Here is a 17134-nt window from a genome sequence, read left to right on the forward strand (position 1 = left end):
CCGCAGGAGCCTCGGTCTGACTCTGATGCCACGGAGCCAGGACCGGCTGGTAACCCAGTACACATTCGAATGGCGACATATTCGTGGACGAATGCCGAAGAGAATTCTGGGCTAACTCTGCCCATGGGACGTACCTTGCCCATTCTCCTGGCCGGTCCTGGCAATACGACCTCAGAAACCTGCCCACTTCCTGGTTTACTCTCTCCACCTGCCCATTACTTTCGGGGTGATAACCAGAGGTAAGGCTGACCGAGATCCCCAGACGCTCCATAAACGCCTTCCAAACCCGAGATGTGAACTGGGGACCCCGATCGGAGACGATATCCTCTGGGACCCCATAGTGCCGGAAGACGTGGGTAAAAAGAGCCTCTGCAGTCTGTAGGGCCGTAGGGAGACCAGGCAATGGAAGGAGACGGCAGGACTTAGAGAACCGATCCACAACGACCAGAACGGTAGTGTTCCCCTGAGAAGGGGGAAGATCAGTAAGGAAATCTACCGAGAGATGGGACCATGGCCGTTGTGGAATCGGGAGGGGCTGTAACTTCCCTCTAGGAAGGTGCCTAGGAGCCTTACTCTGGGCGCATACCGAACAGGAAGAGACATAGAGCCTCACGTCCCTAGCTAAGGTGGGCCACCAGTATTTCCCTCTAAGACCCCGCACTGTCCTATCGATCCCCGGATGACCCGCAGACGGTAGTGTGTGAGCCCACCGAATCAACTTATCACGAACACCAAGCGGTACGTAACTTCTGCCAGTCGGACACTGTGCAGGCGCAGGTTCAACCCTCAACGCCCGCTCGATGTCCGCGTCCACCTCCCATACCACTGGGGCCACCAGCCGAGAAGCAGGAAGGATGGGAGTGGGTTCGATAGACCGATCCTCAGTGTCATAGAGACGGGACAGCGCGTCGGCCTTAGTGTTGAGGGAACCTGGTCTGTAAGAGATCGTAAATCTAAAACGTGTAAAGAACATGGCCCACCTAGCCTGGCGCGGATTCAGTCTCCTCGCTGCACGAATATACTCCAGATTACGGTGATCAGTCCAGATGAGAAAAGGGTGTTTAGCCCCCTCTAGCCAGTGTCTCCACACCTTCAGGGCCTTTACCATAGCTAGTAACTCCCGGTCCCCCACATCATAGTTCCGCTCTGCCGGACCCAGCTTCTTAGAAAAGAAAGCGCAGGGACGGAGCTTCGGTGGCGTACCCGAGCGCTGAGACAGCACGGCTCCAACCCCAGCCTCGGACGCATCCACCTCCACTATGAATGCTAACGAAGGGTCCGGATGCGCCAACACGGGAGCCCCAGTGAACAGTGCCTTCAACTGGTTGAAGGCTCCATCAGCCTCTGCTGACCACCGCAAACGCACCGGCCCCCCCTTCAGCAGTGAGGTAATGGGCGCCGCTACTTGGCCAAAACCCCGGATAAACCTCCGGTAGTAATTGGCAAACCCTAAAAACCGCTGCACCTCCTTTACCGTGGTCGGAGTCGGCCAATTACGCACGGCATTAACGCGGTCACACTCCATCATCATCCCCGAGCTGGAAATGCGATAACCCAGGAAGGAAACGGCTGGTTTGGAAAACACACATTTTTCAGCCTTGACGTATAGGTCATGCTCCAGCAGTCGCCCAAGAACCTTGCGCACCAGGGAAACATGCGAGGCGCGTGTGGCAGAATAAATCAAGATGTCATCAATATAGACTACCACACCCTGCCCGTGCAAGTCCCTGAGAATCTCATCTACAAAGGATTGAAAGACGGCTGGAGCATTTTTCAACCCATACGGCATGACGAGGTACTCATAGTGGCCTGATGTGGTACTAAACGCTGTTTTCCACTCGTCTCCTCCCCGAATACGCACCAGATTATACGCGCTCCTGAGGTCCAGTTTTGTGAAGAAACGCGCTCCGTGGAATGATTCCACCGCCGTAGCGATGAGAGGTAGCGGATAACTAAAACCCACTGTGATCGAATTGAGACCTCGATAATCAATGCACGGACGCAGACCTCCCTCCTTTTTCCTCACAAAAAAGAAACTCGAGGAGACGGGTGACATGGAGGGCCGAATGTACCCCTGTCTCAGAGCTTCCGTGACATATGTTTCCATAGCCAGCGTCTCCTCCTGTGACAGTGGGTACACATGACTCCGGGGAAGTGCAGCGTTCTCCAGGAGGTTTATCACGCAATCCCACCGTCGATGGGGTGGTAATTTGGTCGCTTTCCTCTTACTAAAAGCGATAGCCAAATCGGCATATTCTGGGGGAATGCGCACGGTGGAAACCTGGTCTGGACTCTCCACCGTCGTGGCACCGATGGAAACTCCTAAACACCTCTCTGAACACTCGTCTGACCACCCCTTAAGAGCCCCCTGTTTCCAGGAAATAAGGGGATTGTGAATAGCCAGCCAGGGAACCCCCAACACCACCGGAAACCCAGGTGAATCAATAAGGTAGAAACTGATCCTCTCCCTATGATTCCCCTGCGTTACCATGTCCAGCGGAATCGTGGCCTCCCTGACCAGCCCTGACCCTAGCGGTCGGCTATCTAAGGAGTGCACGGGGACAGGTGGGTCTATCTGCACTAACGGAATACCCAATTTACGGGCGAGTCCACAATCCATAAAGCTCACAGCTGCGCCTGAATCGACTAGCGCCTTATGCTGAAGAGAGGGGAAAAATGCAGGGAAAAAAATTAACAAAAACATGTGACCAACAGGGAGCTCTGGGTGAGTTTGGTGCTTACTCACCTGGGGTGGCCGAGGAGCGCTCTGCCGACCATCTCGACTCCCAGAGGGACTCCTCCAACACCGGTCCGAAGTGTGTCCTCTCCGTCCACAATAGGAGCAGGAGGAGCCCCCTCTGATCCCCCTAGATGCAGCTCCTCCCAACTCCATCGGAGTGGGAGTGGGAGAGCTGGACGGTGGAATTAACAGGACCCCTTCTGAACGCCCGCGGGCAGCTAGCAGGTTGTCCAATCGAATAGACATGTCTATTAGTTCATCCAGGGAGAGAGTTGTGTCCCTGCAAGCCAGCTCCCGGCGGACGTCCTCCCGGAGACTACACCGGTAATGGTCCATCAGGGCCCTGTCATTCCACCCAGCACCAGCAGCTAGGGTCCTAAACTCCAACGCGAAGTCCTGCGCGCTCCTCGTCTCCTGTCTGAGGTGGAACAGTCGCTCACCCGCCGCTTTACCCTCTGGTGGATGATCGAACACTGCTCGGAAACGGCGAGTGAACTCCAGGTAGTTGTCCCTAGCTGAGTCTGGACTGTTCCAGACTGCGTTAGCCCAGTCCAGGGCCCTGCCCGTTAAACAGGAGACGAGGAGGCTCACACTCTCCTCACCCGAGGGAGCCGGACGCACGGTAGCCAGGTAGAGCTCCAGCTGGAGCAAAAATCCCTGGCACCCAGCAGCCGCTCCATCGTACTCCCTCGGGGGGGAGAGACGTAGTGCGCCGGACCCAGAGGACGATGTAGGTGGAGTAGGTGGTGTCGGGAGTGGGGGAGCTGGGGTAGATGTCGGGAGACCACTCCGCTCCCATCGTTCCATCCTCTCCATCATCTGGTCCATCGCGGTACCAATCCGATGGAGGACAGCTGTATGGTGATGAACGCGCTCCTCCATAGTGGGGAGAGGAGTGGTCGCTGCTCCTGCTGACTCCATTTCAGGTGGTGCGGGCTTCTGTTACGATCTACTAGGTGTGGTGGGTGGAATCAGGCGCAGAGAGCAGGGTTCAGTCGTTTTCCTCAGATTTATTCCCCAGCGCAACAAAAACAGTCACGCCAACACACAGGGCGTAAATACGTTGCTAGTCCAAAACAACAACAGGACTAAACAGTCCGGAGAATAAATACAATAATAAATCACACCAACAAAACACAGAGTAACAAAAACAAGCCCGCACAAATACCCAGCGGGCCTAGTGCCCTTAAATACCCTACAAACAAATCCTAATACAAAACAGATGTACCCAATTAACCAATAACCCAAAACAAACGGAAAGGGAATCGATGGCAGCTAATAGGCCGGCGACGACGACCGCCGAGCACCGCCCGAACAGGAAGAGGCACCAACCTCGGCGAGGTTCGTGACAATCTTGTTCTTGGTACCACTTAGGACCTCGACATTACCCCTTCCAATGGCATATATCAATTGTCAATTTCTAGATACTCCCATGAAAAATACAACCCCTCCTGGACAAGCTAACAGAGAGAAGTGACTGGCACACAGACATTTTGGAGCCAACCTAACTGGTTCCCCATTAATCACACCATCCCTTCACATGGTTTAGGAATAGTTAGACACATTCACAGATAAGACCCGACCTCTTCCCTCTCTGGGCCTGAGTAACTTTTTTCCCACATAAGCATACTTCTAAAAATTAACGAAACATCTTATTTATAAATGTTACCTAAAGGATTCTGATTCTGCGACGACAAGACTCAGAGAGGTGATATGGGAGAACGGCTGAGAGAAAAGAGTCTAGAACTCTATAATAATAATTATTATAATAATTATAATACTACTACTAATAATAATATTTTATAATAAAAATAATAATGATAATAATGTACTCCACTGTTCTCTTTAATCTATGGTATACCACTCCAATGTTCTCTTTAATCTATGGTATAACACTCCACTGTTCTCTTACTCTATGGTATAACACTCCACTGTTCTCTTTACTCTACTATGGTATAACGCTCCACTGTTCTCTGTACTCTACTATAGTATAATACTCCACTGTTCTCTTTACTCTACTATAGTATAACATTCCACTGTTCTCTTTACTCTACTATAGTATAATACTCCACTGTTCTCTTACTCTATGGTATAACACTACACTGTTCTCTTTACTCTACTATGGTATAATACTCCACTGTTCTCTTTACTCTACTATAGTATAATACTCCACTGTTCTCTTTACTCTACTATAGTATAACATTCCACTGTTCTCTTTACTCTACTATGGTATAACGCTCCACTGTTCTCTGTACTCTACTATAGTATAATACTCCACTGTTCTCTTTACTCTACTATAGTATAACATTCCACTGTTCTCTTTACTCTACTATAGTATAATACTCCACTGTTCTCTTACTCTATGGTATGACACTACACTGTTCTCTTTACTCTACTATGGTATAATACTCCACTGTTCTCTTTACTCTACTATAGTATAATACTCCACTGTTCTCTTTACTCTACTATAGTATAACATTCCACTGTTCTCTTTACTCTACTATAGTATAATACTCCACTGTTCTCTTACTCTATGATATAACACTCCACTGTTCTCTTTACTCTACTATGTTATAATACTCCACTGTTCTCTTTACTCTATTATAGTATAACATTCCACTGTTCTCTTTACTCTACTATGGTATAATACTCCACTGTTCTCTTACTCTATGATATAACACTCCACTGTTCTCTTTACTCTACTATGTTATAAAACTCCACTGTTCTCTTTACTCTACTATAGTATAATACTCCACTGTTCTCTTTACTCTACTATAGTATAATACTCCACTGTTCTCTTTACTCTATTATAGTATAACATTCCACTGTTCTCTTTACTCTACTATGTTATAATACTCCACTGTTCTCTTTACTCTATTATAGTATAACATTCCACTGTTCTCTTTACTCTACTATGTTATAATACTCCACTGTTCTCTTTACTCTATTATAGTATAACATTCCACTGTTCTCTTTACTCTACTATGTTATAATACTCCACTGTTTTCTTTACTCTACTATGTTATAATACTCCACTGTTCTCTTTACTCTATTATAGTATAACATTCCACTGTTCTCTGTACTCTACTATGGTATAACACTCCACTGTTCTCTTTACTCTGTGTTATAATACTCCACTGCTCTCTTTACTCTACTATAGTATAACATTCCACTGTTCTCTGTACTCTACTATAGTATAATACTCCACTGTTCTCTTTACTCTACTATGGTATAATACTCCACTGTTCTCTTACTCTATAGTATAATACTCCACTGTTCTCTTTAATCTACTATGGTAAAACACTCCACTGTTCTCTGTACTCTACTATAGTATAATACTCCACTGTTCTCTGTACTCTACTATTGTATAATACTCCACTTTTCTCTGTACTCTACTATAGTATAATACTCCACTGTTCTCTGTACTCTACTATGGTATAACACTCCACTGTTCTCTTTAATCTACTATGGTAAAACACTCCACTGTTCTCTGTACTCTACTATAGTATAATACTCCACTTTTCTCTGTACTCTACTATAGTATAATACTCCACTGTTCTCTTTACTCTACTATAGTATAATACTCCACTGTTCTCTTACTCTATGGTATAACACTACACTGTTCTCTGTACTCTACTATTGTATAACACTCCACTGTTCTCTGTACTCTACTATAGTATAATACTCCACTGTTCTCTTTACTCTACTATGGTATAACACTCCACTGTTCTCTTTACTCTACTATAGTATAATACTCCACTGTTCTCTTTACTCTACTATAGTATAATACTCCACTGTTCTCTTTACCCTACTATAGTATAATACTCCACTGTTCTCTTAATCTATGGTATAACACTCCACTGTTCTCTTTACTCTGTGTTATAATACTCCACTTTTCTCTTTACTCTACTATGGTATAATACTCCACTGTTCTCTTTACTCTATTATAGTATAACATTCCACTGTTCTCTTTACTCTACTATGGTATAACACTCCACTGTTCTCTGTACTCTACTATAGTATAATACTCCACTGTTCTCTTTACTCTACTATAGTATAATACTCCACTGTTCTCTTACTCTATGGTATAACACTCCACTGTTTTCTTTACTCTACTATAGTATAATACTCCACTGTTCTCTTACTCTATGATATAACACTCCACTGTTCTCTTTACTCTACTATGTTATAATACTCCACTGTTCTCTTTACTCTATTATAGTATAACATTCCACTGTTCTCTTTACTCTACTATGGTATAATACTCCACTGTTCTCTTACTCTATGATATAACACTCCACTGTTCTCTTTACTCTACTATGTTATAATACTCCACTGTTCTCTTTACTCTACTATAGTATACTACTCCACTGTTCTCTTTACTCTACTATAGTATAATACTCCACTGTTCTCTTTACTCTATTATAGTATAACATTCCACTGTTCTCTTTACTCTACTATGTTACAATACTCCACTGTTCTCTTTACTCTATTATAGTATAACATTCCACTGTTCTCTTTACTCTACTATGTTATAATACTCCACTGTTCTCTTTACTCTACTATAGTATAATACTCCACTGTTCTCTTTACTCTATTATAGTATAACATTCCACTGTTCTCTTTACTCTACTATGTTATAATACTCCACTGTTCTCTTTACTCTACTATGTTATAATACTCCACTGTTCTCTTCACTCTATTATAGTATAACATTCCACTGTTCTCTGTACTCTACTATGGTATAACACTCCACTGTTCTCTTTACTCTGTGTTATAATACTCCACTGTTCTCTTTACTCTACTATAGTATAACATTCCACTGTTCTCTGTACTCTACTATAGTATAATACTCCACTGTTCTCTTTACTCTACTATGGTATAATACTCCACTGTTCTCTTACTCTATAGTATAATACTCTACTGTTCTCTTTAATCTACTATGGTAAAACACTCCACTGTTCTCTGTACTCTACTATAGTATAATACTCCACTGTTCTCTGTACTCTACTATAGTATAATACTCCACTTTTCTCTGTACTCTACTATAGTATAACACTCCACTGTTCTCTTTACTCTACTATAGTATAATACTCCACTGTTCTCTTACTCTATGGTATAACACTACACTGTTCTCTGTACTCTACTATTGTATAACACTCAACTGTTCTCTGTACTCTACTATAGTATAATACTCCACTGTTCTCTTTACTCTACTATAGTATAATACTCCACTGTTCTCTTTACCCTACTATAGTATAATACTCCACTGTTCTCTTACTCTATGGTATAACACTCCACTGTTCTCTTTACTCTGTGTTATAATACTCCACTGTTCTCTTTACTCTACTATGGTATAATACTCCACTGTTCTCTTTACTCTATTATAGTATAACATTCCACTGTTCTCTTTACTCTACTATGGTATAACACTCCACTGTTCTCTGTACTCTACTATAGTATAATACTCCACTGTTCTCTTTACTCTACTATAGTATAATACTCCACTGTTCTCTTACTCTATGGTATAACACTCCACTGTTCTCTTTACTCTACTATAGTATAATACTCCACTGTTCTCTTTACCCTACTATAGTATAATACTCCACTGTTCTCTTACTCTATGGTATAACAATCCACTGTTCTCTTTACTCTGTGTTATAATACTACACTGTTCTCTTTACTCTACAATGGTATAATACTCCACTGTTCTCTTTACTCTGTGTTATAATACTACACTGTTCTCTTTACTCTACCATGGTATAATACTACACTGTTCTCTTTACTCTACCATGGTATAACACTCCACTGTTCTCTTTACTCTGTGTTATAATACTCCACTGTTCTCTTTACTCTACTATGGTATAATACTCCACTGTTCTCTTTACTCTACTATAGTATAATACCCCACTGTTCTCTGTACTCTACTATGGTATAACACTCCACTGTTCTCTTTACTCTATTATGGTATAATACTCCACTGTTCTCTTACTCTATAGTATAATACTCCACTGTTCTCTTTAATCTACTATGGTAAAACACTCCACTGTTCTCTGTACTCTACTATAGTATAATACTCCACTGTTCTCTGTACTCTACTATAGTATAACACTCCACTGTTCTCTGTACTCTACTATGGTATAATACTCCACTGTTCTCTGTACTCTACTATGGTATAATACTCCACTGTTCTCTTTAATCTACTATGGTAAAACACTCCACTGTTCTCTGTACTCTACTATAGTATAATACTCCACTGTTCTTTGTACTCTACTATGGTATAACACTCCACTGTTCTCTGTACTCTACTATAGTATAACACTCCACTTTTCTCTGTACTCTACTATAGTATAATACTCCACTGTTCTCTGTACTCTACTATGGTATAACACTCCACTGTTCTCTTTACTCTACTATAGTATAATACTCCACTGTTCTCTTACTCTATGGTATAACACTACACTGTTCTCTGTACTCTACTATGGTATAACACTCCACTGTTCTCTTTACTCTACTATAGTATAACATTCCACTGTTCTCTGTACTCTACTATAGTATAATACTCCACTGTTCTCTTTACTCTGTGTTATAATACTCCACTGTTCTCTTTACTCTACTATGTTATAATACTCCAATGTTCTCTGTACTCTACTATAGTATAATACTCCACTGTTCTCTTTACTCTACTATAGTATAATACTCCACTGTTCTCTGTACTCTACTATGGTATAACACTCCACTGTTCTCTTTACTCTACTATGGTATAATACTCCACTGTTCTCTGTACGCTACTATGGTATAATACTCCACTGTTCTCTTTACTCTACTATGGTATAATACTCCACTGTTCTCTTACTCTATAGTATAATACTCCACTGTTCTCTTTAATCTACTATGGTAAAACACTCCACTGTTCTCTGTACTCTACTATAGTATAATACTCCACTGTTCTCTGTACTCTACTATAGTATAACACTCCACTGTTCTCTGTACTCTACTATAGTATAATACTCCACTGTTCTCTGTACTCTACTATGGTATAACACTCCACTGTTCTCTGTACTCTACTATAGTATAATACTCCTCTTTTCTCTGTACTCTACTATAGTATAATACTCCACTGTTCTCTGTACTCTACTATTGTATAACACTCCACTGTTCTCTGTACTCTACTATAGTATAATACTCCACTGTTCTCTTTACTCTACTATGGTATAACACTCCACTGTTCTCTTTACTCTACTATAGTATAATAATCCACTGTTCTCTTTACCCTACTATAGTATAATACTCCACTGTTCTCTTACTCTATAGTATAACACTCCACTGTTCTCTTTACTCTGTGTTATAATACTACACTGTTCTCTTTACTCTACCATGGTATAATACTCCACTGTTCTCTTTACTCTACAATGGTATAATACTCCACTGTTCTCTTTACTCTGTGTTATAATACTACACTGTTCTCTTTACTCTACCATGGTATAATACTACACTGTTCTCTTTACTCTACCATGGTATAACACTCCACTGTTCTCTTTACTCTGTGTTATAATACTCCACTGTTCTCTTTACTCTACTATGGTATAATACTCCACTGTTCTCTTTACTCTATTATAGTATAATATTCCACTGTTCTCTTTACTCTACTATGGTATAACACTCCACTGTTCTCTGTACTCTACTATAGTATAATACTCCACTGTTCTCTTTACTCTACTATAGTATAACACTCCACTGTTCTCTTTACTCTGTGTTATAATACTACACTGTTCTCTTTACTCTACCATGGTATAATACTCCACTGTTCTCTTTACTCTACAATGGTATAATACTCCACTGTTCTCTTTACTCTGTGTTATAATACTACACTGTTCTCTTTACTCTACCATGGTATAATACTACACTGTTCTCTTTACTCTACCATGGTATAACACTCCACTGTTCTCTTTACTCTGTGTTATAATACTACACTGTTCTCTTTACTCTACAATGGTATAATACTCCACTGTTCTCTTTACTCTGTGTTATAATACTACACTGTTCTCTTTACTCTACCATGGTATAATACTACACTGTTCTCTTTACTCTACCATGGTATAACACTCCACTGTTCTCTTTACTCTGTGTTATAATACTCCACTGTTCTCTTTACTCTACTATGGTATAATACTCCACTGTTCTCTTTACTCTACTATAGTATAATACTCCACTGTTCTCTGTACTCTACTATGGTATAACACTCCACTGTTCTCTTTACTCTACTATGGTATAATACTCCACTGTTCTCTTTACTCTACTATAGTATAATACTCCACTGTTCTCTGTACTCTACTATGGTATAACACTCCACTGTTCTCTTTAATCTACTATGGTAAAACACTCCACTGTTCTCTGTACTCTACTATAGTATAATACTCCACTGTTCTCTGTACTCTACTATAGTATAACACTCCACTGTTCTCTGTACTCTACTATGGTATAATACTCCACTGTTCTCTGTACTCTACTATGGTATAATACTCCACTGTTCTCTTTAATCTACTATGGTAAAACACTCCACTGTTCTCTGTACTCTACTATAGTATAATACTCCACTGTTCTTTGTACTCTACTATGGTATAACACTCCACTGTTCTCTGTACTCTACTATAGTATAACACTCCACTTTTCTCTGTACTCTACTATAGTATAATACTCCACTGTTCTCTGTACTCTACTATAGTATAATACTCCACTGTTCTCTTTACTCTACTATGGTATAACACTCCACTGTTCTCTTTACTCTACTATAGTATAATAATCCACTGTTCTCTTTACCCTACTATAGTATAATACTCCACTGTTCTCTTACTCTATGGTATAACACTCCACTGTTCTCTTTACTCTGTGTTATAATACTACACTGTTCTCTTTACTCTACCATGGTATAATACTCCACTGTTCTCTTTACTCTACAATGGTATAATACTCCACTGTTCTCTTTACTCTGTGTTATAATACTACACTGTTCTCTTTACTCTACCATGGTATAATACTACACTGTTCTCTTTACTCTACCATGGTATAACACTCCACTGTTCTCTTTACTCTGTGTTATAATACTCCACTGTTCTCTTTACTCTACTATGGTATAATACTCCACTGTTCTCTTTACTCTATTATAGTATAATATTCCACTGTTCTCTTTACTCTACTATGGTATAACACTCCACTGTTCTCTGTACTCTACTATAGTATAATACTCCACTGTTCTCTTTACTCTACTATAGTATAACACTCCACTGTTCTCTTTACTCTGTGTTATAATACTACACTGCTCTCTTTACTCTACCATGGTATAATACTCCACTGTTCTCTTTACTCTACAATGGTATAATACTCCACTGTTCTCTTTACTCTGTGTTATAATATTACACTGTTCTCTTTACTCTACCATGGTATAATACTACACTGTTCTCTTTACTCTACCATGGTATAACACTCCACTGTTCTCTTTACTCTGTGTTATAATACTACACTGTTCTCTTTACTCTACAATGGTATAATACTCCACTGTTCTCTTTACTCTGTGTTATAATACTACACTGTTCTCTTTACTCTACCTTGGTATAACACTCCACTGTTCTCTTTACTCTGTGTTATAATACTCCACTGTTCTCTTTACTCTACTATGGTATAATACTCCACTGTTCTCTTTACTCTACTATAGTATAATACTCCACTGTTCTCTGTACTCTACTATGGTATAACACTCCACTGTTCTCTTTACTCTATTATGGTATAATACTCCACTGTTCTCTTACTCTATAGTATAATACTCCACTGTTCTCTTTAATCTACTATGGTAAAACACTCCACTGTTCTCTGTACTCTACTATAGTATAATACTCCACTGTTCTCTGTACTCTACTATAGTATAACACTCCACTGTTCTCTGTACTCTACTATGGTATAATACTCCACTGTTCTCTGTACTCTACTATGGTATAATACTCCACTGTTCTCTTTAATCTACTATGGTAAAACACTCCACTGTTCTCTGTACTCTACTATAGTATAATACTCCACTGTTCTTTGTACTCTACTATGGTATAACACTCCACTGTTCTCTGTACTCTACTATAGTATAACACTCCACTTTTCTCTGTACTCTACTATAGTATAATACTCCACTGTTCTCTGTACTCTACTATGGTATAACACTCCACTGTTCTCTTTACTCTACTATAGTATAATACTCCACTGTTCTCTTACTCTATGGTATAACACTACACTGTTCTCTGTACTCTACTATGGTATAACACTCCACTGTTCTCTTTACTCTACTATAGTATAACATTCCACTGTTCTCTGTACTCTACTATAGTATAATACTCCACTGTTCTCTTTACTCTGTGTTATAATACTCCACTGTTCTCTTTACTCTACTATGTTATAATACTCCACTGTTCTCTGTACTCTACTATAGTATAATACTCCACTGTTCTCTGTACTCTACTATAGTATAACACTCCACTGTTCTCTGTACTCTGTGTTATAATACTCCACTGTTCTCTTTACTCTACTATGTTATAATACTCCACTGTTCTCTGTACTCTACTATAGTATAATACTCCACTGTTCTCTGTACTCTACTATAGTATAACACTCCACTGTTCTCTGTACTCTACTATAGTATAATACTCCACTGTTCTCTGTACTCTACTATGGTATAACACTCCACTGTTCTCTGTACTCTACTATAGTATAATACTCCACTTTTCTCTGTACTCTACTATAGTATAATACTCCACTGTTCTCTGTACTCTACTATTGTATAACACTCCACTGTTCTCTGTACTCTACTATAGTATAATACTCCACTGTTCTCTTTACTCTACTATGGTATAACACTCCACTGTTCTCTTTACTCTACTATAGTATAATAATCCACTGTTCTCTTTACCCTACTATAGTATAATACTCCACTGTTCTCTTACTCTATGGTATAACACTCCACTGTTCTCTTTACTCTGTGTTATAATACTACACTGTTCTCTTTACTCTACCATGGTATAATACTCCACTGTTCTCTTTATTCTACAATGGTATAATACTCCACTGTTCTCTTTACTCTGTGTTATAATACTACACTGTTCTCTTTACTCTACCATGGTATAATACTACACTGTTCTCTTTACTCTACCATGGTATAACACTCCACTGTTCTCTTTACTCTGTGTTATAATACTCCACTGTTCTCTTTACTCTACTATGGTATAATACTCCAATTTTCTCTTTACTCTATTATAGTATAATATTCCACTGTTCTCTTTACTCTACTATAGTATAATACTCCACTGTTCTCTGTACTCTACTATGGTATAACACTCCACTGTTCTCTTTACTCTACTATGGTATAACACTCCACTGTTCTCTGTACTCTACTATAGTATAATACTCCACTGTTCTCTTTACTCTACTATAGTATAATACTCCACTGTTCTCTGTACTCTACTATGGTATAACACTCCACTGTTCTCTTTACTCTACTATGGTATAATACTCCACTGTTCTCTTACTCTATAGTATAATACTCCACTGTTCTCTTTAATCTCCTATGGTAAAACACTCCACTGTTCTCTGTACTCTACTATAGTATAATACTCCACTGTTCTCTGTACTCTACTATAGTATAACACTCCACTGTTCTCTGTACTCTACTATGGTATAATACTCCACTGTTCTCTGCACTCTACTATGGTATAATACTCCACTGTTCTCTGTACTCTACTATGGTATAATACTCCACTGTTCTCTTTAATCTACTATGGTATAATACTCCACTGTTCTCTGTACTCTACTATGGTAAAACACTCCACTGTTCTCTGTACTCTACTATAGTATAATACTCCACTGTTCTTTGTACTCTACTATGGTATAACACTCCACTGTTCTCTGTACTCTACTATAGTATAATACTCCACTTTTCTCTGTACTCTACTATAGTATAATACTCCACTGTTCTCTGTACTCTACTATGGTATAACACTCCACTGTTCTCTTTACTCTACTATAGTATAATACTCCACTGTTCTCTTACTCTATGGTATAACACTACACTGTTCTCTGTACTCTACTATGGTATAACACTCCACTGTTCTCTGTACTCTACTATGGTATAACACTCCACTGTTCTCTGTACTCTACTATAGCATAATACTCCACTGTTCTCTTTACTCTACTATGGTATAACACTCCACTGTTCTCTTTACTCTACTATAGTATAATACTCCACTGTTCTCTTTACTCTACTATAGTATAACACTCCACTGTTCTCTTTACTCTACTATAGTATAATACTCCACTGTTCTCTTTACTCTACTATAGTATAATACTCCACTGTTCTCTTTACCCTACTATAGTATAATACTCCACTGTTCTCTTACTCTATGGTATAACACTCCACTGTTCTCTTTACTCTGTGTTATAATACTCCACTGTTCTCTTACTCTATAGTATAACACTCCACTGTTCTCTTTACTCTATGGTATAACACTCCACTGTTCTCTTACTCTATGGTATAATACTCCACTGTTCTCTTACTCTTTGGTATACCACTCCACTGTTCTCTGTACTCTACTATGGTATAACACTCCACTGTTCTCTTTACTCTACTATAGTATAATACTCCACTGTTCTCTTACTCTTTGGTATACCACTCCACTGTTCTCTTACTCTATGGTATAATACTCCACTGTTCTCTTTACTCTACTATGGTATAACACTCCACTGTTCTCTTTACTCTACTATAGTATAATACTCCACTGTTCTCTTTACTCTACTATAGTATAATACTCCACTGTTCTCTTACTCTTTGGTATACCACTCCATTGTTCTCTTACTCTATGGTATAATACTCCACTGTTCTCTTTACTCTACTATGGTATAACACTCCACTGTTCTCTGTACTCTACTATGGTATAATACTCCACTGTTCTCTTTAATCTACTATGGTATAACACTCCACTGTTCTCTTTAATCTACTATGGTATAACACTCCACTGTTCTCTGTACTCTACTATGGTATAACACTCCACTGTTCTCTGTACTCTACTATAGTATAATACTCCACTGTTCTCTGTACTCTACTATAGTATAATACTCCACTGTTCTCTGTACTCTACTATGGTATAACACTCCACTGTTCTCTTACTCTATAGTATAATACTCCACTGTTCTCTGTACTCTACTATAGTATAATACTCCACTGTTCTCTGTACTCTACTATAGTATAATACTCCACTGTTCTCTGTACTCTACTATAGTATAATACTCCACTGTTCTCTGTACTCTACTATGGTATAACACTCCACTGTTCTCTTACTCTATAGTATAATACTCCACTGTTCTCTGTACTCTACTATAGTATAATACTCCACTGTTCTCTGTACTCTACTATGGTATAACACTCCACTGTTCTCTTTAATCTACTATGGTATAACACTCCACTGTTCTCTGTACTCTACTATGGTATAACACTCCACTGTTCTCTTTAATCTACTATGGTAAAACACTCCACTGTTCACTTCTGGAGTGGAGAACTGTGAACTTTTTCTTCCACGTTTCTTCTGGTTCTATGGTATAATACAGTATTCTCACTGATCTTTGGGTTCAATGGTATAAACAGTCATTCCCACTGCTCTGTATTCCGTACTTTAGGATTCTATGGTAATCATCTCCATTGAGACAGATTATCCTCTATCAGCATGCTTTACCATACAGAAGATGAAAGACCTCATGGGGTGTAGAACTATCCTCAGCAGGGACTGAGAGGTGGAACAAAACGAGAGGTGAGGAGAGGAGGGCAGAGGAGAGGAGCAGAGAGGAGACTAGAGTAAAGGAGAGGAGAGGAGAGGATAGGAGAGGGGAGGAGGGCAGAGGAGAGGTGAGGAGCGTAGAGTAGAGTAGAGGAGAGGAGGGAATGGGAGGGCAGAGGAGAGGTGAGGAAAGGAGATGAGAGGAGGGCAGAGGAGAGGAGAGGAGGATGATTGAGATGTAGAGAAGAGGAGACAAAACGAGTGGAGGGGAGTGCATGATCGAGGGGTGGAGGAGAGGAGAAGAAAGGAGAGGAGAGGAGAGGAGAGGAGAGGAGAGGAGGTGTGCCAGACAGAGTAGACAGATGTTAAGGGTCTTTAGTAACTCTGTGGGTCTCTGAGTCTCTGACCCTTCCTGTCATCCTCCACCCAGAGTTACACTAACAGGACATACACACAGCCAGGGCCTGCTCTGACACTTAGCAGTGTTCTCCCTGTCAGAGGAACACTGGGTAATGAGGGAGGAGAAGGGTGTGATACGGTACTAGTCCTGGTGCTGCTGTCTCTAAGGGCTTGGTACTGTACTGGTCCTGCT

The 17134-nt window shown here is 40.2% G+C and overlaps 1 protein-coding gene across 4 annotated transcripts in view; it reads left to right on the forward strand.

The window, feature by feature from the left end:
• Positions 1-17134, forward strand: part of LOC110489094 (glutamate receptor 1) — a 180227-nt gene that overhangs the window by 32210 nt on the left and 130883 nt on the right. The window lies entirely within an intron of this gene.

Source organism: Oncorhynchus mykiss, chromosome 14, assembly GCF_057628025.1.
Source record: "Oncorhynchus mykiss isolate SJ-2025 chromosome 14, ASM5762802v1, whole genome shotgun sequence".
Lineage (NCBI taxonomy): Eukaryota > Metazoa > Chordata > Actinopteri > Salmoniformes > Salmonidae > Oncorhynchus > Oncorhynchus mykiss.